The sequence below is a fragment of the Drosophila guanche genome, unplaced genomic scaffold, assembly GCF_900245975.1.
Source record: "Drosophila guanche unplaced genomic scaffold, DGUA_6, whole genome shotgun sequence".
In the NCBI taxonomy this organism is placed as follows: Eukaryota; Metazoa; Arthropoda; class Insecta; order Diptera; family Drosophilidae; genus Drosophila; species Drosophila guanche.
The window spans coordinates 1,612,951-1,640,914 of NW_022995746.1; the positions used below are offsets into that span (position 1 = coordinate 1,612,951).

The following is a 27,964-nucleotide window of genomic DNA, read 5'->3' on the forward strand; positions in this document are numbered from 1 at the left end:
AATTCTCAAGTGCCCGTCAGGACAGGGCAGGCAGGAAAGGGGCTGGCTGTGCTGTGTGATGTGTCTGCCGTATATTAAAACCCATAATTTGGCTTAATAGTTTTTGCAATTACCCGAAAAAGGGTTCCGCAAATAACCCTCTCTCTCTCTCTCTCTCTCTTTCGCTCGGAAAATACCCCTTGATGCAGGGCCCGGAAGTGCCATTGTAGAGGAGGTTTGGGTTAAGGAAGTTGATGTGGAAGTGGATGTGGAAACGGCCTGTTTATGCGTGAAATGTGCCCTGGCGTCAGAACATTTATCAAAACGGAGGAGAGAGAGAGAGAGAGTGAGGAAGCTATTCAAAAGGGAATTTCACGGCTAAGGGTCCTCATGTCTATCATGAATTATATTATAACCTACGATTGCAATTCTACAATTGTGTGTCCCGGGTAATTATGCGATTTCTGTAGCCAAACAGCTGGCTGAATAAAATAATTGAAAGGTTTAGATGTAATGATTGTAGAGCAGGGCGGGGGAGCTTAGCTATGGCATTAGAAGAGGATTAACTGAACTAAAGGAAAGACTCTGTTGAATATAAATGGAAAGACATGAAAGCGAAACAATTAAATTTTGCAGATTAGAAAATCAGGAAATTAATCTCCAGCTAAGAGCTAATATATCTCAGAAATTAAGTTACTTTTTTTTCGATTTTTTCAATAAATTAATTACCTAAATTTAGGATCCATTTAGTATTTAATCTGGCTTTGTTTCGATCATAAATTGCCATGCTCTCTGTTCCCTCTATCGCTCTTGCCCACTAAAATTGTCTTTCGTTGAATATGACAGTCATACAGTCCACTCTTTTGCTGCTCTCTTCTACATCAGACTACTCTCAGGTGTCCTATTTCTTTTCTCTAGTTGCCATGACGTTGCACTTGTTCTTGCCTCATAACTGGCACACATTTGTGTAGAGGAAACTTTCAGCCAGTCTCAAGTCCCTCACGAAAATGGTCCTCATATTTAGTAAACGTTTATCTTGTTCATTGATTTTCCCCCTTTTTCCACATGAAACCCAAGTCAAAAGACACTCGACAGCTCCACTCTTTGCTCTGTGCTCTGTGCTCGCTGCTCTGCTTTATTGTAAACTGTTTCAAGTGGCCCTCGAATGCCTGCTCCGTGCAGCCCACACTCCAACAGTCCGCCACACAGTCCACAATTTATGTAGATTTTTAAGTGGCAAATTGTATTTGCATTTTAACTTTTTTTTTAGACCACAAGAGTAGCCCTTTGTGCCCCTGAACGCCCCCGAACGAGAGGGTCTCCAAAGGGCACTTACTGATTGCTTATTAATTGAACAAATTCATTACGAGGTCTGCCTTCTGCCAGCTGCCCTTTGCTGACTTGACTTGACATTTTTCTCCTGTTTGTAATTTGACTGTTGTTTTGGCCTTTTGAAGTGTCCTCAATGTTTGTTGCAGGTTTTTTTGTTGTAATTTGTGGGCGTGTACTCACAGAAAACAGAATAAAACTTCTTTGAACTTTTTTCCCCTCTCTCAATGAGTCATTGATTTTGAAGTGCGTAATTACCTGGAAACAAAATGGAAGAGAAAAGGGAAAAAGTTAGCTGGAGTTTGAGACTTAGAGAGGAAATATGGAATGTAAAAACAAATCAATTTGAATTTTAGAATATTCAATGTTAGGGAAATATTTTTATTCTTTTAATAAACATTTGGTTTTTTGTTTATCAAATGAAATCTACTGGTAAAAATTTTTCAAACTTTTCGTAACAAATGCTTAAAAAAATTATTTTAATTGTAAAATAAAATATAAAAATAATTGCATCAGACCCATAGAAGCTCGTTTTCATAGTGCGTGCCTTTATTCGTATTTTAAACTCATAAATCTGCGTTGTTTGTACGCTTTAAAGTAAAGAAAATCATATTTCGGGAAATATAAGAACTCAAGTGTTGAAAGAAAAAACTGCCTGTCTAGACTTTGGTTTCACATTGAAGTACAAATACTTGCAAGGATACGGGGCCGACACGTATCCACGTCTGGGCTGTCTGTGTACATTTCTATATGCCCACATTCACACTCCATTTTTCCCCTCGTGGGTCATACATTGAGGCTTATTACACTAATTACTTTGCGGCGGCCACAGTACCGCCGAAAAATACAAAACTTTTTTGCCTTTGCGGCAGGGTGAAAGAGAGGGAAATGGGGAGAATGGTATGAGTTACAGTTAGAGTTTCCCCGGGATAGTCAGAGATACGAGTTACGTTTCGGTTAATGGCTTCCAGGGGAATCGGACATCGCGCGCATCGCGTCGCATCGCGTGCAGTAATACAATTTTGTTGAGTTAGTGCCGCGGAGGACATGGACGACACGGACGCGAGAGATCCTCATGGCTTATGCATAAATAGCAGAGTAAATAGTGCAAAAATATTCTATGCTCTTAAATTTATTTTTTCGTATTTTGTTTTCATATAAAATAAAACTCTGCGGGCGAGCGCGACATTCTTTACGAAACGGAACGGAATGGCAGTCGTAATGCTGGGGAAGGAATGGGAAACGGGAAAGGGAAACGGGGCGGGGTGTACTGTATATGCAAAGCTAACGCCATTGCGGAATTTTTATTGCCCTTCCGCTGCTGTTGTCAGAGCGGAGGAGGTGATGGAGAGAGAGAGAGAGAGGAAGAGCAGCCATATACACACACCTTACACTCGCATGCACACCCAGACCGAAAAGGTTTAAAGTGCCATCATGAAATATTTCATATAAAAAAGAAACCACAACAACAGCAAGTAGGAGCTGTAGCAAGTGTGTGTAATGGCTGAGGGATACTCTGTAATCCTTTTGGATGTATTTTAATTAAAATTATTCAGAGAAAGAGCAAATGTTTGGACTGAGAAAAGTTTTCTTCATTTATAAAATCACAAAATAATTTCTAAAATAATCGAAAGAAAATTCTATAATTACAATTCGACTCCATCCATGAATATGGATTCATTCCACAGAGCGTTACATAACTCTCCATAAATCCATGACACCATCCATAACTATACAAAGAAAACCTACCAGGTAACTGGAAAAATGAAATGGAACAAAGGCAAGCGCTGCTCTGCGAATGCAGCATATCCATTCACAGCAAAAGGGGAATTTCAACAATGCCACCGATGCACAAATGGCGCCGCACAGTCAACTATTCATGTCTGTCCCCTGTCCGTCTCGTCCCTCGTCTGTCTTTTTGTCTGTGGGTTGATTTTCATTACAAATTACGTTTATTTACCATTTAAGCCAAAAAGCAGAGCACCCATAATAAATAGGCAAATATTTTCACAAAAAATTTATTGCAGCATTTTTTTCCCCCACTTTTATTTGTTTGTTAGCTTTTTATTTTAATGAAGTGCTAATGAAGTCATCCGAAAAGTGCAGAATTTGACTAAGGATCTATCCATTAGCTAGATCCAACTTATTTTGCTTTAATTTCCACACTTTATTCAATCGCTTTTCTTTTTGTATTTCTTTCTGCCACCGAACTAAACGATTTCTGTCAATTGAAATAGTTTTGGTTGGAGGAAAACTTGTTGTTGGTTTGGGGGCTCCGTGGAAATCTATTCGCATGTTCGAATAGAATTTTAAATAGCTGTTGAATGGCTGTTGACAGAATGGTTAGAGCGGGCCATCTGTGGGGGGCCATCTACGAGTAGAAACTTGTGTGTGGCATGTATGTGGCAAGAGGTGACATGTTGTGTGTCGTCGTATCCTGGGGGCGGTTGCTTCTGTTTTTCGTGGGGGCGCTAAACTGTTGAGCGAGTGCAATTGATGGCAGAATTTAAATGGTTGAGAATGAGTTAAGAAATCTATTGGGGAATTTGTTTGTGTAGGAAAAACATAGATGATGTGATGCAAATTAGCGCTTGAAAATACAAAGGCTATCACGACGCTACGTTTATTTTCAATACTTCAATATTTTTGAATATTTTTTCGTTCAATTGAAATCGAAATTATCTTGCATAAAAGCATTTGTATAAGAATCAAACCTAATTGCCACACCTAATGGATTCCTAAAGCTGCGCAAATCCGCAGATTATGTTATACCCATACCTTGTCTCTCGTATTCTCATTCCAAAAACCACAAACCTACCTATAGAAAATTCTAAAGCACTCTCGGCATATACCTTTTGTTTCTGGCAGTGCCTAGGATTTACTTTTACGTGTGGTGGTCTGCTGTGTGGTGCAACCAATAAATTTCCATTTGCTGTGTGTGTCGGCATAAATCAAAAATGGCCGCCCATGGCTGCCACTGTGTGTGTGTGTGTGTGTGTGACCTATGACCCGCAACCAAAGCGAAATGTTACACAAAAATATGCCAAACATTTAACATGAAAAATGCTGTGTCTGTGCGATGAACAAACATATGTATTAGAGACAACCCAAGCGCAGCCAACCCCCGACAAAACGTAGGAAAAATTAAATTTACAAAGCATTTCCTTTGCTTTTCTTCCAACCATTTTTTACCTAGGAGTGTAAAATGGGGTTGGGTTGGCCCAACGAGCAGAAAGGTGCGCCCATGAATGGCGGGCGGCGTGCAACATCCTAATCGCATCCTAAGCTTTGGGGTTGAATGTTGTTGGCCCACCCCGATACGTGCACATCCAAAGGTTGGCGGGATGTCGCTATCGGTTTATTAAATTTCGCCAGCTCTAATGAAATTTGCGCTTACCAAATTGCGTTTACCATTTACCAGGAGAAGGAAGGGCCCACAGACCTCTGTGTGTGTGTTGGGTTGGCCATTGGGCTGCTGGATCTGCGGCTTTAGGGTTGGAATCTGACGTTATCTAAACATCATCATCGAAAGAATCATCATCATGGGAGGACTACGACGAATCATCATCAGAATCAAGAGAATCAGGAAATATTTCCACCCACTGGCTCTTGCTGGATGCAGCGGAAATGTTTCGAAAACTTCTCTATGGGCGCAAATGCTGCAGCAACTTCTGTTTCTGCAACTTCTTTGGTGGAGATATGTTGCTATACTTCTTTAGGTTGCTGCAACACATTTGTGGGCTGAAATGTTGCTGCAACTTCCAGGCCAACATCTGTTGCCAAACAATGTTCTTACTGCAGCATGCTGCATGCGACAATGTTGCCCGCATCTTTGGCGCAAAGTTTTCAATTTAATTCTGTTGCAAATGCATTTTGCCACACACACACATAAATTCACACACGTCTTGCCTTTGGCCGATGCCAAAAAAATAATGCCATGCCAGCGCCTCTAGGCAATAAACAAACAAAAAAAATAAGGAAAAGGAAATGCCTTTGGGGACAGAGGAATTCACTGAGAGAAAAATACCAAGACGAGAATTGAAATAATACTAATACATTTAAAATGTTGGCCTATTGCATCGCATTATATTTTATATCTGAAGAATTTCACATTCCAACAGATATTTATTTCTTAATATATTATTTATTGTGCCTCTTTTCCGCTTACTTCCTCCATTTCTCGCAGTGTTAAATTTGTGCAAATTCCAACACGGGGGACGCACATAAATCTCTATCTTTCTCTGCTTTTTTGGCCCAGTAGACAACTTTTGTAATTATTCAAATGTCTGAAAGTAACTCCATTTCTAAATCCCCAAACTCCAAACCACGGCACCCAAAAAAAAAAACCAGGTGATGAAAGTGTCCTCAAGAAGAGCGGTAGGCAGGAGGCTGCAGATGAAAAGGGGGCGGGACAAGGGCCAACCCCTCGGCCACAGGTGCTCGACAGCTTAGTGTTTCCCCCAAAGTTATTTAGCTAGTGGCGGGGTTTCCGTGCTTAATTTAATTATAGATGAAAACTTTACAATTTCTATCATGCCCCCCAAAAATTGGCTAAAACGTGTGTGTGTGTGTGTTGCACTTGCAACCTCCTCTTTCACTCAACTAAAATTAGTTTACTGACATTTTGCAGAGGAAATATTTTTACAAGTTTCCTTCATGTCTCTGTAGTCAGCCTCTCTCTCTCTCTCTCTCTTTCTCTATCTCTGTGGCAGTTTTCTCTAAGTGAATTAAGATGCCAGCAAACTTTGGTGTTAGAAAACGGCTTAAGGGGCACCAGCAGAGGAAAACACCTGAAAAACTTCACTCTATATCTAGAGCACTTATTTTCCCATTTATTTATTGTAACAACTTGAAAAGAAATTAGTTAAAATTACACAAAAAGGAAATGGGTTTTACGGCAAGGCTTTTATGTTGCAGATTAAGTCTAAGAGGAGAATCGCACCACAGGAGATCAAAGAAAAGCCTTTCATTTATGGTTTATGTTTATGGCTTTACCCCTAAAACTGACTTAATTAACAATCATTTATTAAGAATATTTCTCTCCTTATTAAGACCACAAACTGCTCTGGCCACAAAAAAGGCAATCAAGTTGTCAGCAATCACGCACCGACAATTAACATAAAGACATTAAACTAACATTTTCAATTGGTAGCTGCTTTTGGTTAATGAAATAGAAAACGTAACGCCACTCATTTGCAAGAGCCACACGTGCCACGTGCCATGCCACACACTGCCGCATTGCCACAAATGCCTATAATTTTGCTTTAGGCCATGTTTTCTACTCAGCATTTGTTTTTGTGAGATTTATGCTTTGATTTAATTAAAACGCAAAATTTAAATTCTCATGCGAACATTTTGCGAATTTTGATTACATTTTTGGGCGGGAAACTTATCATTGTTGGTGGTGGGTGGGAGAGGCAAGGGAAAGGGTAGGGGAGTTCTTATATTTAGTTTATGCAAATCGTATCATGGGGCACAACACAGTTGTGTGTTGAAAGTTCTGTAGGCTGTTTTGCATTTGAATTAGGGCTATAAAGCAGTCAACTAATTTCATTTACTTTTGCCCAACAAAATCCCACAATTCGCTTTATAATTGTCATTATATTCTGTTATTGTCAGACGAGAGAGACAAAACTTTCTGTTTTGTGGTTAAATTTGTTGAACATTTCTGTCCATTATGTCCATTATGTCCACCACACACAGAGGCCAACGTTTACGGTGAAATTATTTGAAAGGATTACACATGTATTTAGGAGATTCTCGTGTGACAAAGGCAACCAGACAAATTCTTGGCCCCTTTTCGGGGCAAAGTTTTGATTCAAAGGGTACCCACGGGCAGATAAAATGCTGCATCAAATATTTAAGCTTTGGTGACCAAATTGATTTTTATTGATACGAAATTTGATTTTATAATTCATTTTAGTTGTTAATATTGTTCGAAATTGATTGAAGTTTGATAGCCAAAGGCGGAATTGTTGTGAAACTTTTGTTGCTTTAATTAAATGAGTGAAAATCTTTTAGAGTCTCTTTTAATCAATTAAAATTTGCAGCATTTTTTGGCAGTCTAAAATAAACAAACAAAACGTGAATATTCACATTTATACAATAGAAAAGTTTCAGCTAAATTTAAATTGTCCCTCCCTCAATTTCTACTATTTCTAAAATGAATTTACATATTTATTTCCATTAAATTTCCCTTGGTCAGCTCCATTTACAAACAATCAAAAAGAATCACCAATCGATTTGTAAATTTGTTAAATGAAAAATCAATTATAAAAAAATTCTACCCACACACACAACAATTGACGGGAAAAATGGCACAAAGAAAGGACTTATATTTCGCCTTCATTTAATACTGCGATGTAATTTTCCAGGCCATTTTCTTTGTACGTTTTTGTAGCTGTTCACATTTTCATTTACATTTTGTTTTTGGTGTTCAATGGAAATGGAAATGGAAATGGCAATGCATTTAATAAAATATTTTCCATGCCCCTGGCCCTGGCCCTTGCCCCAGTCCTTGTCCCTGCCACTGTCCTGCACTGGGAAGCTCCCGTTGTCATTGAGTGTGTAGGGGGAAAGCGCGGCAGAAGCGGCTTGCTTGCCCATTTGCCTCTTGTTCTGTGTGCTATGTGAAAATTTATTGATATCTGTATGTTGGAAAAATGTTGAGCACTCCGTTCTGAATGCAATTCAAATGAGGAGTCAACGCCAGCGTTGAATCCCCGTCGAAAAGCGCATGTTGTTTGTTGGGATTACGCACACATCCTGCGGGAGTGGAGAGAGAAGTATATTGGATCCCGTGGAACCGTGTAAGTCCCCAAGTTAATTCTTAAATAACAAGAGGCCTTGCTTGCGCGCCTCCTCCTCCGGAACGACTTTAAGCCGACTTTTTCAAGTTTTTTGCTGCTGTGCGTGCCACAAAAATGGTTGAAAAAAAAGGAGTTCAGTGTCGTGTTGCATGGGAATTTGCATATTGTGGAGCATTGAACTCGAAATGGAATGGGCTCCCGGCCATTGTGTGGGTAGTTTTCTCTCTATGGTTAGTTCTTCCATGTAATCGCCATCGTCAGTCGCTGCCTGTCCGTGCGTCTGTGGCACTGGCACTGGCACTGGCAATGGTTGTGGGTGGAGCGAACACGTCTCAAATGACGTTCGTTCCATTCGGTTTTTGTTTGCTCAACTGATGGACAAGTGTCATGAACAGCTAGAACGAGGGATTGGCCAGCATATCATACAATACTTCGCCTCCATAAACCACCATATTTATACTTTTTTTAGCTTTCTAAGCGACACTCAATAGAACATGGAATAGAGGGTGTATGAGGCTCGTGGCAGGGTTTGTAACAGCTGGAAAAATGTGTGTTTGGATACCAGAAAGGAGTCGAGATTATGGAACGATGGCTCAACAAAAATATCTTCTTAGATATGTAACTATTTTTACTTAAAATAAATCAATAAAAAATATTTAATATAATTTTCCAAAAACCAAACAAATTTCACCCAAATGGCACCGTTTTCATGACTTCAATGCACCCTAAAGGGTATCCAACACTTCGTTGTTGCACTTATTTTCAGTTTCTTAACTTCTTAGGTGCGTCATGCACTAAATTTGATTAATTCAAGAGGCGTTCGTACATCAAGTGCCAGTGCCTGAACGAGTGTCTGTGCTGTTTGAAATGTAATCGAAGACTTTAGAAATTCAGAGCGTAACTAGAGAAGAAATTTGTGAAAAATTCTAGTAACTTTTCTAAACACTCTCCCAGCCCTTTTATCATCGCTCTCTCTTTCTGTCTCTCTCTCTCTCTCTCTCTCTCTCTCTCTCTCTCTCTCTCTCTCTCTCTCTCTCTCTTACTGTCCCTCTCTATCGATAAAGTTGCTCTGGCTAATGAAAACCTCAAGCTGTGAGGCGGGCGAGGCGACTCTTCCTCCCGTTCGCTTAGAACGGACAAAATCAGACATTGGCGCAACGGGAGATGAATTGATTTTAAATCAATATTGACAGATGACACTGACAACAGCAGCAGCCGCAGCAGCAGTAAAAGTGGAAGTAGAACCAGGAGCTGCAGCAGCAGCACTGGACAGCAAATGGTTCGCAAAAACTCTGCACAGTGCGGAGGGTGGAGGATGGAGGGTGTCTGCAATGTTGCAACATGTTAACGCTGCCTTGCCTGACTGCCGCTCTCAAGTGGAAGGCAGCAACGTCAGGGAAAAAATGCTGCTGCTGCTGCTGCTGCTATTTCTGCTGGCTCAGCAGGAGTTCCTGGAGTCGGTTCTTGCAGATTACGGACAGGGGAAAATGAGAGGAAAAACTCGAGATAAACTGTCAACGCAACTATTTAGTAGGAAAAGGGTATGCCAGAGGGGATTCTAGTGTAATTATATATGTGGCATAGGATGTGTGGTATACGGATATGTGGTACGAAATGTGGTTAGTTATGTGCCACAAACTGTAAGTGATATATGTAAGAAAACGATGCCAAAAATAGTCGAGATTGCAGGGCAAAAGAATTTCTAATAAAATTAAATTTTCTTCATTTATTTTTGTATCATTTTTGACTGCAAAAAGAAGTAAGCATAATTTTGAGTGTTTGCATCATGAGTCACATTTTTGTATCCCTGATTCTTATCTCTGTTCTCTATCGCTGCTTAACCTTTCAAATTGTCATCATGAGGGGTCGGGTCTGAACCCCTGGAGGGTTGCAGCTAACCGCATTATCCACTCGAACTACCGAAGTTACTCAACCGCAAGGCCCCGCATCTATTGAATGAAAGAGAACGAAAACCATAACCATAAACCGTTTGCTACCCAAAAAGGAGACTGGCAATCAACAATTGCAAGTTAATAAATGTCAACGAGTACCCCAAGGACTGTGTTTCGTTTCTTAATTGAATGAATGTCGAGAAAATGTTATCAAGATCTTCCCTGAATAAATGTGTTCCCCTTTAGCTGTCAACCCTCCGCACAGAGATAGGGGCTGTGCGGATTACCGACTTCATTAAATGGGTTCTTGCATCTTAATTAAACGAAAACTTCAACGAAAAACTATGTCAAGGTTTGCACAGAAAGTGTGAAAATCTTGCATAACCACAGAGCGATGGGAAGATGGGAAAAAACAAGTTGGGGAAACTGTTGCATAATTTGCAATTGCCACCTGCATGCGGCAGGCAAGCCCAAAAGCCGTGAGAGAGCGAGAGTAATGTAACTTGCAGCAATTTGGAAAATTGTATCTGCCAGATAAGCTGCAGACAAGACAAAACACACACCACACCAAAAGATGAAGAGCAAAAGGCAGCCTGCACTTTTTCTTTCATTCCTGGCTTTTCCTTTCCTTTTCCATTTGGCTGTGGTCGGTCTCTCTGCTTTGGCCAGCAGACTCCTCTCTTTTGTAAATGAAACGCCGTCTTTGTGTTGCCTGCCTGCCTCTTGCTTGCTGCCGCTTCCGTGTGGCTGCTGTCTTGGCCTGGCTTAAACCCCTTGGGCCTGCTGTCAGTGGATGCCATCGCATAATCACAATAGACAAACGCCCGACAGGCAATCTCTTTAAGACATCAGACATCTCTTTCTCTCCCAGTCCCAGACAGACAGTCAGACAGACAGAGACTTTGCCGCCCTCACTCCTCTGCCACAACAATAACTGATTGCAATTGCCGACTTTTGTCATTCAAATGGTAGTTTTTCCCGCCAGACCCATTTTTCCGGCTGTAAGGTTTCCTCCGAACATTTCCCTCTCCGAATATTGTGGAGAGTCAGCCAGCGTCAGCTCTTTTTCGGTTCGGCGCTTAATGCATCCGAATATTCATATTCATATTCATTTATTTCATGTCGAGTTTTTTATTTCAACTTGTACGCGTACGTGTAGACGAGTATATTAATCAATATATTGTATATATTTTCCCCATGCAAGTTGTAAAGTTGTCGGCCATCGTCGAATGCTTTCAATTTAATTAATGTTTTTTTACAACATTGAAAAGTTTCGGGAGCCAGACTATATTAAATGCTCCAGCGATAGAGAGTTCATCAGCCTCAGACCTCAAACAGTGTTGATTAATGTAGTTATGTGTGCGGGAAAAAAATTTATGACGTGTATCTCTTACAGTAAACATAATGCATTTGTTGACTTAATTTTTGACTGCGCAAATGGTTTTTGGGTGTCAAATAAAGATAAAAAATGTTTTAAAGGAGCGATCAAATATTTAATCTGCTGATTTATGAGGGTTCAAGATGGGTAATAACTCTTTGGACTGACAAGTGTGCTCAAAAAATGGATTTTCATTGTTAAGAGTGCTGACTAGTGCTTCAAAATGCATAACCAGTGTTGGGTAGCCTAACTAATGTTGGGAAGAACCACAAAATGGAATGGAATTACGATGTAAACTCACTTTTTAGTGCTGAATAAAGCTACTAAATGTTTAACCAGTGTTGGTTAACGAATTGCACCCAAATTGCACCAAAAGCAACAAAAGTCAAAGTTAATTGATTTTATCCCTCAAAGATTGAACCAAAGTGTGCTCTAAAATTGAATGCCTTATGGGGTTGTCTCTCCCCCCAGCAGATGATTAACTTATAAAATGATTCTGAAGCATCCCTCTCGCTGTAGCAATTTGTATGCTTGTCGAACCCTCAAACAAGACAGCAGACAGCCCAGCTGCAGCTGCCTTTCCTTGTTAGCTTCCCCAAATGCCCATCAAATGTTGATTTAGCCACGGTTTTATCTCACTCAAGCGTTGATAATTCGATGCGAATAAGCATATAGAGCTAATTAAACAAAGGGCAATAGTAGCAGGAAGAGAGATAGTTGGGCGGGTACAAAAATTAACATATGTCTAACGCTGGGACACGCGATTTCTAGAGCGGTTGGGCCTGCAAAAAACGAACAAAACTGGTTTCCTTTCGCTTCGCTTGCTGCTGCGTCCCTTGCTCGCTCGTCGTTGTCTCGGGGAATGTTTGTGCAAAGTATTTAGTGCAGCAATTGAGCCGGAAATAAAGAATAACAATGCTGCCACACAAGGAAGCGACATAAGGTTTGGTTTGCCTTCATTTCATGCCAGAGCGGACATACCCGAGTACTCGTACCATTTCCCGCTCCAAGAACACCCACTCTCCCATTCAAAGACGTTCTTTTTGGGGTTTTGGGTTTTCGGCCAATTAAAATGGAAATGCGTATTTCGATATTTGTCTCATTTAAGCTGTTTTCCATTTACCATTTTGTGTGAGTGTTTTGTATTTGGTTTGGGCGCTGGATTGAGAGTCAATTAAAATTGGTTGACAGTTTTCCACAGTTGCCCCATGGACATTGCGCTGGGGAATCTCTCTAGAGAGCTTTGTGCCCGGCCCAAAAACAAAAAAGGGTTCACTGCTTTTGCCTAAATTAAACTTTCTCTGCTGCTTGTAGTGTCTGTATATTGGGTAATTCTTTATAACCTAACCCCCTTCAATGTTGGGTATAAGGGTTTTGGGTAGAGTTTGTCAATGGCTAAAAGGAGCTGAAACTTCCCCGATTTATTTTAGAGCTGCGCCAACAACAGACTCCTCCAAGCAAGCTCAAATTAATTTCATTAAAATCTAAGAAATAAATTCCCTTCATCGATCTTTTAGAGCATCAATAGCTTCGCCTTCAAGACTAACGCATTTTCTTACTTGTTTTTCATTTTGGCAAATAAATAAAATGTTTGTAAAAGTTTTGCTATTTGAGTTGTGTTGTTGTCATGGGGAATACTTCTCACTGAGAGAGTTAGAGAGAGAGAGAGAGAGAGAGAGAGAGATGGGGGAGAAAGAACTGACCGTGGCAGCAAAAGTTTGTACCCAGCATTAAGTCGGGGCATAATTAAAATTTTCCGTGCCAGTAGTATGCCGCGTGCCTGGGTGTAAGCCTCGGGCCAGATTATGGCCAAGTTTTTTTGGGGGTGTGCGAGAGCGAGAACTTTTGGCGATTGGCTTTGTTTGCCCCGTTGATTGATGGTAAATAAGTAGGGACCCCGCTCAATCCCTTTTCTCTGGCTGTGTAATGGAAATTCCATGGATATTTTTGGGTGGATTGGAAATTCAATTGAAAGCCGAAAGGCTTTCACGGCTTTAAAGATTACATTGTTTCGAAGGTCTTAATGGCATGGAAATGAAACTAATCGAATTTACGAGTACTCACGATATTTTTTTCCCTCACCTTTTCACCTTGTTTTTTTGGCCAATTGAGCATGGCGCTTGCCGGCCTTTGTTTTTCTTTTGTTTTTATGGCAAATTGCATTTCAATAAAAGTCACATTAATTTCATTTATTTGCCTGTAATTTTTATTTCCATTTTCTTTTGTATTCCCCGTGTTCCGGGTGTTGCTGCCCTTTTTTTTTTTGCACCTGTCTGTGGCCATGATCCAGCTGTCTGTCTGTCAAACCTCACTCTCCCTGCACTACCCTCTCTCTCCCACGCTCTCCCTGTCTCTTGTCGTCTCGTTTCAATTAACTCTCAAGGATTATTTTATTATGTCAATCAATTTCCGTAACTAAAAAGTCACCCAGGGTGCCTGTCGGAGTTTTTTTTTTGTGTATTTGCAAGTACTTTTTATTTATTTTTCTTTTCTTTTTTTCAATTCCTTTTTTTCACTATTCACCGTTTAATTATGGCACGATGCTGCTGCTGCATTTGAAGGGGAGATTTAATTAAAACTTGAATTTAATCGATGGAACTCTTTATTGGATGAATGGCTAACATGAAGGGAGCATCGGCATGGAGATGAGGCAGATGGTCGAGAGAAAGTACCATCCTTTGGCAGTGGTAGGTCCTTGTTAATCGGATCACTAAACTCTTTGATTGTTCGAGTCATTTGGATTTCATTTATGGCATGAAAATGGTACTACTCGTAATCCTATCAATGGATTGGCAATCGATTGATGGGTTAAGCGGCTGTTGGAAAAGGTCTGTGCTTCGAATGGGGCAAGTGTTGTTATAGGCCATTTAGAGGTGCATAAAACAAGGATAATACTTGTGAGTGTTTCTGGCAGTGGGAAATGGAAGCATAAACATTATGAGTTTTATTTAGAGAATTTTAGAGAACATAAGAAGGCTACTGGAGTTCCCAAGAAAATATTAAAATTCAGTTAAAATTCCTTTAAGCTCACTTTTACATAAATTTCCCAACAATTTTCTATAAAATGCACCAAAATAATTGACATTTAAAATACATACAACTCATCCCGTTAATCCTTCTTTTGCCTGTCAATGGAAAATCCAACAAAATATTTCCTCCACATAGAAAATAAAATCAAAATCTTTGCCATAAATCATGGCCATAGAACAGCGGTGGGAAGGGGCAAAGTGGTGTGTGTGATTGTGTGTGCGTCTTTCCAAGCAATTATACATTTTGTGTGTGGCTGTAGGCGGTTTTTCCTGTCAATTTTATGTGCGTGTTCTATGTGTGCAAGTGTTTGATCTATAGCTTGTGGGCATAACAAAGAACCAATAAAATGACTCGAAAGCCAATTAAAGATAACAAGAGATGGCAACAAAAACCAGGCATGGGCATTAGCATAACCACAAGAAAAAGTCTAGGAGGAAAAAGAGTCGCCCACAAGCCAAATGGGAAATAAATGTTGCATAAAGAACAAACAATTGTTGACGGCAATCAATCAGCAGAGTTAAACGCTTCCCGAGGAGGAGGAGAAAGTCCCAGAAAGTCAAATGATTGACTAAGGAATGCAAATGGGTGTGTGGGTAGGAGGGGGGGAATGCAGCCCACTCCGTCGTAATCCAAAGGAAGGAAGGAAGTACTACGAGCTCCAGGACTTACATGAATGCAGGTCCATAACTTTGGAAGACATGGAATGGGCAGGGGCAAAGGAAAAGGCATTTGAAATGAAGAGCATGTGAGAAAGCGAAGGCCCAGTGTGGGGGGTGGTCGGAGTACGAAATAAACCCCAAGTAAGAAGTGGCGTACGGAATAAACTCCGAATGGTACGGCGGGTTGGGAGTGCTGCAGGGAGTATTAGAGTGCGCCCTAAGCCGACAAGTCCGACTGCAGGCATTTCTAGGAGTTCTAGGAATGGAATGCAAAAAAGAAAGAAAAAAACTCAGCCCAATGGCAGAAGCAATGGCATTGAAAGAGCATTTGAATGCGGCAGCAAAAAAGGGAGTAGAAAGTGGCAAGCGGGGGAAGAGGAAGGGGCGAACTTCGAATCCAACAAAAGAAAAAAAAAGGGGGCAAAAACGGCCCAAGTGCATGAAAATGAAAGATGAATGGAAATCAGAACACAGAGGGACAGACACACACACACACACACAGAGAGAGAGAGACATTTTCAGCTTTAATCGAGCGTGTTAGAAGATGTGGGTGTCCCAAGGGCTAACACAGAATGGGGAGGAAGGGAGTGAGAAGTGTAACTGCAAGGCGATTTCTTTTGAAGAATTATTGACTCGGATAACAGCAGGCAGCCAGGCAGGCACACAAGTGTTGCTGTGCAGCAATGCAAAGAAGCGAAAAAAAAAAGAGAAGAGAAGAGAAGAAATGGAAAAAAAACTACACCTCAAGCTTAACCAGAAATTCATGTCTGTTGAGGTCTTTGCTGGGAGAGAGAGAGAGACAGTGAGATAAGAAGATCACTGATAGAGATAGCGAGAGATTGAATGCTTTGTCCCGAAACGGTAGACAGCAGCAACAAAAACAAAAGTTTAGGCATAGAAAAAAGAAGAGGTGAAGGGAGAACCACAACAATTGTTGGCATTTTTTTTTGTCATTTCTTTTCTTTTTTTTTCAAGTACTTCATTTGAATTTATGAAGATTTTGCTTTTTTTGTGGTTCCTAAAAAAAGGAGCAGAAGATTTCTCATTGCAGATTGTGCGATAGAAAAGGTACAAAGGTACGAGAATATTTATGTGCTTAGAAGGGGTTTACGATGGAGAGGCAAACCCCCCATAAACAGATCGTTAAACGTTCAAGCAAATTGCTGGCACGCCCGAAACGGGTTTTTGCCAGGGAGAGAAGATCCACGGAAAAAGGGTATCCTTCGGCAAAAAGAGAAAGATACTATATCAAGATGACAAACCCACAACGACGATGACGATGACGCTAATGTTGCGCTCCATGCAACAGCAACATCTGCCAGAGGAACGGCATGCGGGGGGAGAAAGACAATGGCAGCCAGCAGCCACGCCCCCTAATGGCCCGGCCATAAAAAGCTCATCAACGTCATCTTCTGCTACGTTGTCGCTGTGGCTACAACAACAAAATGTTGCACAATGCGGCTGCTGCTGCCGTTGCTGCAAGCAGCAAAGAATTTTGATAAAAATTACACACAGGGAGGGAAAAAGGTAAAAAAAAGAGAAGAAAGGGAAGAAGAGACACAAAACAAATTTCTGAAGAGCCAACGATTATTTAAAGTGCAGTCAGGCAACAAATGATAATGGTAACCGGAGGAGCACCCCACAACAAGCAACAATCAGTGGCAGTAGCAGCAGCAGCAGCAGGCAACAAGCAACAATCAGTGGCATTAGCAGCAGCAGCAGCAGCAGCAGGCAACAACCTACATTTGATGTCCAACAAATGGCCGTAAGATATGCCCGTGACCGGCAAAAGTCATGGAAAAGCCAAAGGAAAATTTAATAATAATACCAGACAACGGGCAACAGCAAGTGGCAGAGACATGCATATACATAAGTACTCGTAGATATTGTCGTATACCATAAATATGTATATCCTTTACAAAATGAAAATCTGCTCGAAATGCTTCCTGGACAAGCGGTGACATCAAACGATGCTGCAAAAAACAGTAGTTTCAGGGGGTTTTGTAAGGGATATACATGCATACTCTGCAAAAGTACAAGGGTTAGATGGGTTTTGGAAGGAGCAAAATCAGGACCATAGCTGGGAGAAGATTAAATTTGTATGTGTATTATTCAGTTATTTAATTAATATTTTTCTTTCATTTCTTACAGCATGAATGACAGATAAAAGATGCATTTCAACACATGTAAGTTGTACATCATTTTGTTCTTTTCCTTCAACAAAATATTCCTTATATAAATATGACTTTTTATGTACCTTTCTTTTCCCTTAATCGATGGTCTACCCTGGACTTTAATCTGCTCCGAAAAGAATTCATAATTGTTGCCCTACTCCACAACCTTTTCAGGGTATTCCCTAGCGTCTGCGTTTCCTTACAAATGCATGAAAAATCCTCTCAATTTTCATGACTTCTCTCCTGCCCGCAAAAAAAAAGCGTTTCCCATTTTCATGCCATTTGACTATTTGATAATGACTGCCATAAGTGTCGAGAGTTTTTCCTGTGAGTGTGTGTGTGTTTCCATGGCTTTTATTTAAAACTGTTATTGTATATCGTTGGATGGTTTTCCGCTATGCAATTAACACGATTTTTTCGGGGCCATCAGCCATTCCATAGGGAAAACAGTTGACCATTTAAGAGAAAGGCCATGGCACCCGCTCCTCAAAAAACATGTGTGTTCCGGGTTTTTGGACGGGGGCGATCATAAATCAAAGCGCTCGATCTAGGGATTGCATGTTGGCAAGCCACAAAACGAACAAAAAAGGAGAGAGAGGCAGAGAAATATTTAACTAATTAGCGCCATAAATCTGTACGAAATATGGCTCCGAAAGTCAGCCCGAAATAAGGCATTAATAACTCAATTGGGTACCCCCCGAAAAGCCCCGACAAAAAAAAGGGGTTTCTTTTGTGAATAGAACAAAATCAAAGCCTGGGAAAGCCAAAGCCTTTCATTGTTCCCGCAGTATCAATGTTTGACAGGCTGCCAGGCTGGCACAGAAACTCCACACAGAAAGAAAGGAGCGTCCGGGCAGAGGGAGACCGAGAGAACGGCAGACTTTTGTGACCCAAATTGAACAATTTTTGATGGACAAGACATTTATGACGCCTGCCTCTAGGTGGGGGAGAAGGGGAGTGGTGTGTGGGGGTTATGGTTATGGCCGTGTGGCATGGAATAAAGTTTGGCCCCTTAGACAAATGGCAATACCCAATGGCAGCAGACACATCCACACACATTTGCATGCAACACAATGAAGCCACCGATTGCAGACCCCAAAAATAGCCTGCAGCAAAGTCATGGCCTGCAATAGATGGTAGCCTGTCTGCATTTACTTTTAAGAGAAATAGGAAAGGAAAATGTAAAAGTTTAAAGAAAGAAAATGATGGGAGAATCCGAAGATTGGAGTACACTTAAAGGTGGTACGCATTAAAAACTGCATGAATAAAAAATAGTTCGAAATTGGGCGAAATTAAGCGCCTAAAATGTGTTCTATGATTATATGGGAATTATCTATTTCGTTTCTCTTCCTTCAAAAATCTCTTCAAAATCCTTGAACCCTCTTTTCGAGAGTGTATTCCCAGTCTCAAACAAAAGATTCAAAGCTTCAAAGGAAAAACAACTGTATTGCCGCGCTGGCACGTGAATTTCATTTTTATTACACATTTAAATTTGAAAGTTTTAGCCTCGGACAACATAAATACAATATAAATTATAGCCGCCAGTTAACTGCCAGTCAAATGCTAAATGCGCTTTTGCCTCTGCCTCTTTCCCAACTTGTTTTTTGGTTTCCATTCGATTTTCTTATTAATTTACGAGGTCTATTGCTAAAGACATCATTAAAGTGAAAGTCAATTTGTTAATTTTTGTTGTGCTGTTTTTCTTTCGTTTTTCTTTTGTTTTTCCATTGGTTTTTGTGAAGCTTCTAATATTTCCGTAGCCCTGGCGCTTCGGAGCTTAATTTATGACCACACATTTTTCTTGTGGATTTTATTTCTGCTTTATTATTGCTATTGTTGTTGTGCGTTTTCTTCTTCGCTGTTATTGTTATTATTTTGTTGCTGTTTACTTAACTGCGTGTCTTGGCTGAAAGTAACTTTAATTAATGACTAGTGCAATTGCGTGGCGGGGCAGGTCGAGACGGCGTGTTTAATTAATTTAATTTTTGTTTTTGTTTGCCGTTCAGTTTTTCTACAGTTTTTTCTATTAATATTTTTTGTCGTTTTGTTGGGTAATTTATCATTGCTTAACCTTTTTTTTATGGGTTTTATGGGGAACACCATTTTTTTTGAGCGAATAAAGGAGAAACTCTTTTATGGCAGAGTTTTTAGGGGATTGTTTCCTATGGATTCTTAAGAGTTACATAGAAAAGTGTCCATCTTTTCTGTTGGTTGATAACATTTAGGGTTGTTTTGAATATTTAAAGAATTGTCTTGGACTTATTAAAGTATTAAAGAATTATTTTGAATTTATAAGGATTTGTACACAATTTTTACACCAACGTTCTCCTGCGATATCCTCAAAAACCATCCCACAAATCTCAGAAATCCCTTTACAATCCCTGCCATCAGCATAGCCCTCAAAATATCTCTAAAAAAACTCCACCAAAAGTCAGGCTTCCCTTTACCTTCGAGTCTTTAATTGCGATAAACGAGTGTTTGCTCTTCGAGAGGAGGGGGGTGCAGGAAAAGTCAAACCAAAAACCTAGTTTGGCGACCGCGACCACTTCCATGCCATGCCCCATTTTGTGGCATACATATACGAGTTCGAGTGCCTAACTGGCGGTGGCACTGCCATTGCTGCCGCTTCCGCTAAACTTGATTCAAACAAAGGGAATTAAACGTTTTGGAGAGCACAGATCTAGATGGCAAAACCCAAAAAAAAAGGAATTTAAAAATGTTTAGAAAATACACAAATTGAACCAGCGACTGGCGACAGAGAGAGAGATAGAGAGAGAGAACAGAGCCGAGCAGAGCAGAGCAGAGTCCCTGGAATGGAATCCAATAAACTGCAATTGTATGGCAGGCAGTGAGGGTGGTGTGACACATTCTGCAGACGGGGAAAGTGGCCTGAGAGCCTGGCGCAGGTTCCTGGCTAAGTGGTCAGGCGGGACCTAGAACCGAGAAAGAGACTGCGACTGCGACAAAAAAAAAACATGGCTGTCAGCAAACGGCAGTTAACTTGGTCAACTGAAGAGCTGCCACCGCTGGTTGGAGCTAGTGCTGCTCCTGCTGCTGGAATGTGAAAGCCATCGTCATCATCATCATCATCATCGAGCCACACAGCGCCACAATCATGGCCAAAGTTGCAGCAGCAGCCTGGACTTGGTAAAAGAACTCTAGAGAGAGCGGATAGAGGATAGCTCTCGCTCTCTGTGAGATATCTGAGAATGCGTGTCAGAGCAGTTGGCACGTTTCTGTGTCAGACATTGGCAAAACGCAGGCCCCACCAGCCACGCATGAAGCTTCGAATGCGCCATTTTTACGGTCAAGCATGACCAAAAGACAGATGGAATGCACGAGAGAACCGGGAGGACGGACAGGCCATATATAGAGTTTAAAGAGTATCATGTGAAGAGGGTAAAAAGGTTTTGCAAGAGGCCAACAGCGAACGCTGAAAATCAAGGAATTCTGTAATTTTGAGTTCTTTTTTAAGGTTTCTAGTAGAACTTCAGTCTGAAATCGCTTTAGAATTAAAGTTGCAGATGGATTTGGTCGTATAAGTCCCATATAAGAGTACCATTTTATATTGTAGATGATAACTATCTCAAGTAAAAGAACGAGCTTGACGATAATCCATAAAAAAATCAAAGATATTCCATTTCAAATGTGATACAAATATATTGTTCCAAATTGTATGAAATTTTCATTATCTTCTTTCGATATATAGACTTTCTAGGGTATCTTTATCTTCGACTTTCCCAGCATCTAACACTTTTTGCTGTTTCTAATTTCATTTGGTTTGCAGGAGACCTGAAAAACTTAGTTTCTGGTTACCATTTTTATAGCCATACTCGTAGCATTCTTGGCCCCATTTTAATTGCAAACACAGACAGGGCGGTGCTTACACAGAGGAGAGCGATAGAGAAGAGAGAGGTGGAAATAGACAGAGAAGGAAAAGTGAGAAATGGGAGTAAAAAGGTGGAGTGCGATAGATAGAGGTGCTGATAGAGAGTGAAAGAGAGGCACTCCACAGATTGCACTTCTGAATGCAAGTCCATCGCGTCATCGTCATCATCGTCGTCTGAGAGAATGGTTTTTCTATTTTTATGCCACTTTGAAGCTTTGACTACTCTTCCTCCTCTTAGGCCACTCCGCCTTTCGGTAGTAATTCGCTTAACGCCGCTAGGTGCTAGCTGCTGTCTGCTGCTGCTACTGCTACTGCTGTTATGGCCCCCTGTTGACCCAATTGTCCAGAAATGGCTTCAAGTGCAGAGTCCGGAGTGCTACGGGACTCCAAAGGGGAGCTGCCCTGACCCTCTTCTGCACCTCTGGTAGTTCCGTTCCGCCTCTGCTCCTTTTGGGATTTTTCTTTGCTTCTTTTTTTCGCTTTCTGTTTAATTGTCGGCGCGAAGATTTTTCTTTGTATTTCGTCTTTTCACTTTTACTCCGGCAGGGCGGGGCACTGGAAAATTGTGCCACTGCTGGTGCTCCTGAATTTTCAACAACCCATCCTGGTGCTGCCACTGAATTTTCCCCCTAGTGCAGCTGCAGTTACTTTTTCCAGAGTTTTTCCCCGTACCCATTTTCCTTCTCTTCGATTTCTTCGTTTGCGCTGTGAATTTTTGATTTCCGCTTGCGCCGTGGCAAACATTTTTCTCGGGCTTTCGCGAGTTTGCGGCTAACAAATGTTTGAGTTTTAGTGCGTGGATTATCGCATTGACAGTTTCTCTTAATTGAATGGAAAATTGTTGCACTTACAAATGGGGCTTTGGGGGGTTTTTCGATGTTTTCGATGGGAAATTGTGTTGCTTGTGTAGATGGAACATACCTGGAATGAGAGGAAAAGATAAGTTCTGGTTTAGTTTGGGTGTTAAGGGGTTTCTTTTAATGTTTTTTTATTGGACTAGGAAGATTGTATCTTTTTTAATGCTTAAGTATTCCTATAAAATTATTGTGGGAGGCTGCTTGCCATTCTCTCAAGGCGGAAAAATATTTAAAAATAATTAAAATACATTTTTCAAACCAGAGAATTCCTACAAAATTCTACAACATAAATGCCTTCATCAAGCCAATTTTTATGCCTCATCTTCCAGCTGCTCTTTCTGCTCTTTTCTTTTGCTGCACATCTTCTCCCACATCATAATTACAGGTATTTTAATTAAAATCCTTGCCCAGACTATTACAATAATAATAACAATTACAATTGCAATTACGCCAACTACCATTTTGATTTTTTCAATCGTTCAGTCATGGAAGGAGCCGCCACATGACACAAACCTTAAAGTAATTTCTTTAGTTTCATGTGTTATTCATTCGGTAGACCCCCATTCTAAGTCTCATAGAACTTCACATGCAAAGATCCCTGCCTCCCACTAGTCTGTCCCACCACCCGCCATTCCATGAATAAATAAATAAGAAGAAAAAACATGCTGTGCTGTGCCATGAGCCATCCCATCGCAGAGTAAGGGAGCAACAACAACAACAGTTTTGCTCATGTCAAAGCAAGTTATTTTTCTATGCAAAAATGCTGGCGGCTGCTTCCTCCTGGCGCTGCTTCATAGTCCTCCTCCTCGGAGAGCATTTATTTACTTAATATTGTGTATATCACACATACGCCCCATTAGACAACTCTCAAAACGGAGCACACACAATAAACACATTGTGCTATTGCTTTTCCCGCGAAGTAAAGAACATAGACAACAGCAAAGAAAAAATAAAAATGTACGCGAACGTGGCTGCCACAGGTGGTTAATATGGCAACTTTCACACTTAACGTCATATGCATTCGCTGCCAGAGTTTGCCCGTGCCCCAATCCATGTCCATGTCCAGGTCCATGCCACCCAAACCATTTGAGCTTCCCGCTTTTGCCGTTTGTTATGCCATAATTTACATACATTATGCATGTTCTCGCTGTGCCTCACATCGCATCTGTATCTCTCAGGTACATTGAACCTGCAATCATTGCAGACTAGACACGGGCAAAAAAAAGCAAATATTTGATTGCAGAGGGTGGCTGAATACTCTGATAAAACGATTGAAACGTTCATATGCTAGAATCGATTGGAAAAAAAAACATTTCTGATATTTCTTTGAATTCAGACTGAGTTTTTTATGGTTTGAATAACACTAAAAATTCGGAAATACATTTTTAGTACATAACATGTAAATGTTATATGTTAAATGAGTAATCCTACGATCCCCATACCGAATCCTTACATTTACAACAAACTAAAAACTTCTAAAAAATTCTACAAATGTTAAAAATACTAAAATAATACTAAATGATTCACAAAAAATACCAGAAAATAGTATAAACGCAGGAGAACCAAATTTCTATCGAAAGTATAACCTCTGCCAAAGGGTATCGCACATAAAAAATAAGGAGAGCACCACAAACACTAGAAGCTGAAAAGGGTGTTGCCATCGTAGTGTCGCTCGTAGGGCGGACATAGGTGCCCCCGAAGCTGTGGCGTTTGGCCAGGGCTACAGTTACATGCAAAAACAAAGAAAAGTTCTTTGGCAGCAGGCAGGCAAGACAACACATCCAAACACATCGGCAACTGTTGCTAGTTTCCGGCTTCCTGTGGCGATGACAAATTTTTGTGCCATCCAGCCAAGTATTTTTTTTCGTTACTGTTTTGTTTTTTTTGGTATTGTTTTTGGTATGCATTGAATGAGCAGGGATTTCAGAATTGGCACTTGAAGTTTCTCTTTCGCCCACATGTTTTTTTTTTCTGACATGTTTTGGATATTTTGCTGAATATTTACATGTATTTTTCGTGGAGGTAGTAATGTATGCAGAATTTATGTGAATATAGCAGTGGGGTGTGGTTTAATTAAGAGTTGATGTCGCTCTGATGTCGACGAATTATTAATATTAAATATTGACAAATTTTGGGCTTTAGAGTAGGACTTGAAATGAATCAAAATCGGAAGAGCAGAAGCTCTAATTGGGGATTAAAATGATGGCTGATGATTTATAGTGAAGTGAGAAATTTGTGGTACGAAAATGTAAAAGTTTTTATTGGAAAACGAGTCTCAAACGTTCCACCACTTTCCCAATTGATTCACTTAGCAAAGCTTTTACCTATCGTTTTTTTGTTCTTTCCATCACACACATCCTTCCGTTTTTTTCCTTGCAGAAGCTTCCCTCAATTTGCTGGTCCCCAAAGCATACAAATTATTTAGGCAATTTCCCGACTACGACGAGTCTGTCCCCAATGCACAGCTCAATTGTGAAGTTATACACATCCTTTCACATGCCTCCACATGCTTCTACATGCTGGCTGTGCTGCATTGGGAATCTACTTTAAATAATGAAGCTATTTTCGCGTTCAATTCCCATACGCAGCCAATCACTTCAGTCAGTCGATGGACGAACAAAGGGGCCCAAAGTCGAACAAAGACTGCAGATGCGAGTGCGGGAAAACTTTAGACTAAATCAATAATAAAAAAACACACGAAAGAAAAGCAAGTGAAGAAAAGAAATCCAGATGCAGGAGCAGAAGTGCGGGCGTATTATCCGCTGGGAGCATGGCATTCTCCTATCTCCGTTGCCATCGCGGCAGCATCTTCATAATCGCCATCATCATCGTTGCCATGGACATTCTCAGTCGCGTTGCAAGCCCTTTCTGCCACTGCCACTGCCACTGCCACCGCCATAACGTGTCCTGAACACGTCTCGCGCATCAAGTGCGGGCGGAAAGTGGAAGCTGGTGAGCTCTGGTGTGGGGGAGAGGCTTATCGGCATGCTTGGCATTCATAAGATCTCTGGAATCGAAAGCTATAGCCAAATCGCAGAGCTACTTACGTGTGGAAGCGGCAACAATGCCGCGAAGACACAGTCAAGGCAGCGACCCAGCGCCAGTCCAAATATGCTCGACGTACATATTACCTGTCTTTTGTTCGCATCCTTTTTTTGTGTTGCAGGTTCGGAAAGGAAATGCTTTTGGCACGACAGGGTTTTCAATAAACTCCCTCAAGCGTGTGCATTAAGTGCAGCGAAAGGGAAGCCGGGCCTCAGCCTCAGCCTCATTCCCAGTCCCAGCCCCAGTCCCAGTCCCAAGACCCCAAGTCAATGTGTTCTCACTCTCTGGCCCCCCCTCCCTGGCTATTGCTTACTGTCTTTGTGCGTGCTTTGTGGCACAGTGGTGTGGCATAGGTGGAAAAGGGTGTGGAAATAAGTATTAAGGCGAAATGTGTACAAAAGGGGGGTTAGAATGTGATGGAAGGAATATTGGAGGTTGATGGGAAGCAAAGGAAAATAAATCAAAATATTTTGTGGGAAAAATGTGAGAAATTTGGAATTGCCAGTGGTTTATATTTTTGTACAATAATTCACATTACTTCAATTGTCTTTTGTTAAGAATTTCGTCTATCCGTGCCTAACTTTTATCCAATGAATTTATCAACAATTTCGACAATTTTTCTTTGTTCTTCGTTCGATTTGGTTCTCATTTTCGTACATCAATGAAAGTTTGCGAAGATTTCCCTCTCTCTAAATCTACTTTCTTTGCCCTTATCCACCACATATGCTAATCGTGCCATCGTGCACCACTGTGCATGCATCATTGGCCGCCGCATTTGTGCTAGCCGCAAATTCTTATTTGTTTCTTTCATTTTCCGGCCCCTGAGGGTTTCCTTCCCGGCTCCTGCTCTCCACACAGTCGGAGCGAGAGAGAGAGAGTGCGCCGCAGGGCAATTTGCATGGCTTGAAATTCGAATTTGAAATGGAAAAGTAAATCGTGTAATGTGCCTGCAAGAAATTGCCTAATGCCTCAGCAGGGCATATCAGTCGGAGAAGGAGGAGCAGAGGTCTTTGAGGCTGACAGGCAATTCCAGGCCGCAAAAGTGCAGAAGTGCGGAGTGCGGAAAAACCCTTTAACCAGAAGCAATGACTCTCAGGCATATGGGACCCCAAAGCAAGGAAAGGAAGGAAAATTCACCCCCTCTTTTCGTGAACCCCCAGAACCGCGTAACGAGGAGAACGTGAGCGCCCTGCTGCACTGGCCATTTATGACGACGACGAAAACGATGGAGACTCTGACTCTCGATGGCGATGAAGGCATTGCCACTTGTTGTAGTTGTTGCTGTCGCTGTCGGTCGATGGTGGTGGTGGTGCATGCAACGACAGCAGCAGCAGCAGCAGCAGGTGGTGCATGTGGCTCTTGATTGCATGTTGCATAGACGACAGGACGGATGCACGGCAGGGGAAGTGAGGTTGTGCAGGGTTATATGGTGGGCTATGGACTTTCTCAAGGGGTTGCCTTCGTGTTGATCTTAAACTTAGATAAATAAACTTCAACTTCAGGGTACAAAAATGGAGATGGTTGGAATAACGCGGGCAAAATATTTTTTAAAGCCATGTCCCAGGGTCCGTGCCTCCACCTTCTTCTCGGATGAAATGCACATTTTTGTTCAAGGTTTTAACACGTTGTTCGGGTCGAACAAAGCCGAATAATGCCAACAAAAACATACAACAAAAGCTGCAGAAATATTGAGGGGATTTTTATGTGGAAGCTGGCGATACTCTTTGGAGGGATGAGAGATGGTGGATGTGCGGGGGATTAGGCGTGAAGTTGTTGCAAATAAGAGTAAAAATGTGTTTGAATTTCGAGGTATAATTTGCACATTTAGTGAACGATTTCCTGATCGAAAAAATGAGAGATGAAAGATGAGATATCCTCATCGATCGATCTCTAAATTCTCTACAGGATTTGCTCTCTTCCACCTCGAAATCGTTGTACCCTTTGCTGGAAAAAGTGTATTAAAATCCGTTTTGGATTCTAATTGCACATTTAGTGAACGATTTCCTGATCGAAAAAATGAGAGATGAAAGATGAGATATCCTCATCGATCGATCTCTAAATTCTCTACAGGATTTGCTCTCTTCCACCTCGAAATCGTTGTACCCTTTGCTGGAAAAAGTGTATTAAAATCCGTTTTGGATTCTTTCACTTCTCCATTGTCCACTCACGAACGAGAGAAGGCAGCCGCAGCGGCAGCAGCAGTCGTTCCACTGGCTCCAATGAAATGGAGCATTGAAGCGTGGACTGCCTGCTGCTGCTGCTGATGCTGGTGCAACTGTTCCTCTTGTTTCCACCTCCTTTAGCTGCTGCTCCTGCTCTGCAGCACAATGAGAAGGAGATTGTTGTGCCCAGCCATGTGACAATTGTCAATGTGAGACCATAATTTAAGGCTTTAACGCTGCGGCGACAGCAAGACACAGAGGACACACCGCCTGGACATTCTCTCGCTCTCTCTCTGTGTGAGTAAAATGTAATCAAGCGACTCTTACCAGAGACGGAGACAGAAACAAGAAAAATATATATAAATATTCCGAAAAAGTTCAATTTTTTTGAGGATAAAAATTAAAACGAGAAGCAAATGCCATTTCCTGCACTGCCTGCTGCTCCTCCTCCTCGTGTTTCTGCTCTGGAAAATGCATTTTACACTCTGTTCAATTTTGCAGTTTTCTTTTGGTTTTTCCTGTGGCTTTTTTTTGTCATTTTCATTTGTCACATTGCGCATACGTCACGTAGGCCCCATCCATCCACAGCTTTTTGGCACTACTTCAGATATTCGAGTAGAGTAGAGACTGTGCCTCGGGAGGGAGTGTAAGGGAATGCCAGGGCCTTATTGTTTCGTACTTCAGCGACAGCCTCAAGCAAAATTATACGCATGAGCGCCACGGAAATGGCAAAAACTCTGCAAAAACAATGCAAAAAAAAA

General features: G+C 41.2%; 1 protein-coding gene across 8 annotated transcripts in view; it reads right to left on the bottom strand.

Annotated features, from left to right (window-relative positions):
• The window catches only part of LOC117582658 (fasciclin-3), an 85,931-nt gene that overhangs the window by 28,110 nt on the left and 29,857 nt on the right, over positions 1-27,964 (bottom strand). The gene's annotated exons all lie outside the window — the stretch shown is intronic.